The following is a 2,055-nucleotide window of genomic DNA, read 5'->3' on the forward strand; positions in this document are numbered from 1 at the left end:
TATATATATATATATATATATATATATATATATATATATATATGCACACACACACACACGCCTCCTCCAAGACCTGTCTGGTTTTCCGCCAGGACCTGTGGTCTCCGCGGATACACCGGTGTGCAGGCCTTTTTTTAAAGGGTATCGTTTCTATATCTCTTCCCCAGCAGTTACGGCCGCTCTAACTGCTCCCATGACTCTCATCTTTGTATGCGTGTGTGTGTGTGTGTGTGTGTGTGTGTGTGTGTGTGTGTGTGTGTGTGTGTGTGTGTGTGTGTGTCCTCATTATTTGTTTTGTTGAACATGATTCCGGCGTCATTGTTGAATTTTGTACCTTTTTTGTATGACCTTGGTACTCCTTGGCATACCTGTTCCGATGTATTTTCTCTCTCTCTCTCTCTCTCTCTCTCTTAGCCTTTTGGCTAAGATCAAAGTGTAGTATCTGTTCTTATCAGCTTAATATCTGAAAAAAAAAAAAAAAAAAAAAATCTCTCTCTCTCTCTCTCTCTCTCTCTCTCTCTCTCTCTCTCTCTCTCTCTCTCTCTCTCTCTCTCTCTCTCTCTCTCTCTCTCATGTAATGTTCGTTGTCGAGGATGATGGCACTTTCTCCCTTGTTGGACGCTGTGATGACGATTTCGTTTTACTCCCTTCTTTTTGTGCTCCTTGATGTAAAGCTTCCCTATGAGTGGTATGCTTAAGGATGAGGGTGAGGTTCAACATGAAGTAATCGCCCGCTTTAGGCTTCTCACTTCATATAATAATCACCACAAAAGTCTTTTGTTCCGGAATCAAGTATATTTTGCTCTTCTAGATGTTAACGAACTTCACTGCTGATACTTGTCTCATACTGCGTCGTTGTCAGTGTTTGGGAGAAAAGGTGATAGGATTTACATAGTGTTTTCAGGTACACCAACTTGTGGGTAGCGGCTTTTCCTGTCACAAGTCTTCGTCATGCACGTAGTCTCACAACTAAACTATGCCATTATGTTGAAAAACAATGATGGTAAAAATCATGACAATAACAATAATACTAATGATGATTTAACATCGAGTGATGGGAGATATGTCTAGTGTCTTTCTGGTTTGCGCAATGCCAAACTTGCATCGGTATCATACGTCAACGCTAGAGGAGTCATATCCGCTGATAGCACCAACACTGCTTTATCAGTACAAGTGAACGGAGTAATCACTACGGCTCGTCTTATCAATGGGTTTTAAACCATTTCATCCCACGTGTATAAGACAACAAAAATTAATATGACTCTAATACACATGATAATACTTTTCTTTTCTTCCTTTTTTTACCTGATTGCAGTAGGTTGATGGATACTCGTTTACCATACAACAGAAACAGGGGTCATAGACTGCTTAATGCTTTAGTCAATAGCAAAAACAATTAACAAGACCATAGCGAACATGAACATGCAGAACTAGATTATGTAAGCTTTTTTGTTCCATATAAAGTAGGGTATGCAATGCGATGCGATGTGATTAAAGTAAATGTTAGGTGTACCTATATTATGCTTTATCGCCTACATAACATGAAGGCGACATAGATACATGAATATAACATAATCAACGTTTTTGACGCCGTGATACTACTGTTCGGCATTTGAAGCACCGAAAGTGTCGAGGAAATCTCAAATTGTGTTTGGTTCGATTAACATGTATCCATGAATAATACATGGAAGTAATAAAAAAAAAAAACTATTAGGATATATAATTATGATATATAATTGCCTAAAAGAAAATTGATAATATTCTTCAATATCTCATCAAGAACATGCCTATTATATATATATATATATATATATATATATATATATATATATATATATATATATATATATATATATATATATATATATATATATATATATATATATATATATATATATATATATCATCTGGCAGCGACGTACATCATTTTCCTCACTCACTAATATGGAGGGAGGAGGAACCCCTATCCCTACCCCCCCTCTTTTACTGGCAAGAGGTACATTTCGATTCATGAATTATGACGCGGAAATTTTTCGAGCAAGCCTGTACAATAAA

At 36.6% G+C, this 2,055-nt stretch overlaps 1 pseudogene; it reads left to right on the forward strand.

Annotated features, from left to right (window-relative positions):
- The first annotated feature begins 401 nt into the window (after positions 1-401).
- On the forward strand, positions 402-493 carry LOC135094535 (U2 spliceosomal RNA; annotated as a pseudogene).
- The last annotated feature ends 1,562 nt before the right edge of the window (positions 494-2,055 follow it).

The sequence above is a fragment of the Scylla paramamosain genome, chromosome 45 (assembly GCF_035594125.1).
Source record: "Scylla paramamosain isolate STU-SP2022 chromosome 45, ASM3559412v1, whole genome shotgun sequence".
NCBI classification, from domain to species: Eukaryota; Metazoa; Arthropoda; class Malacostraca; order Decapoda; family Portunidae; genus Scylla; species Scylla paramamosain.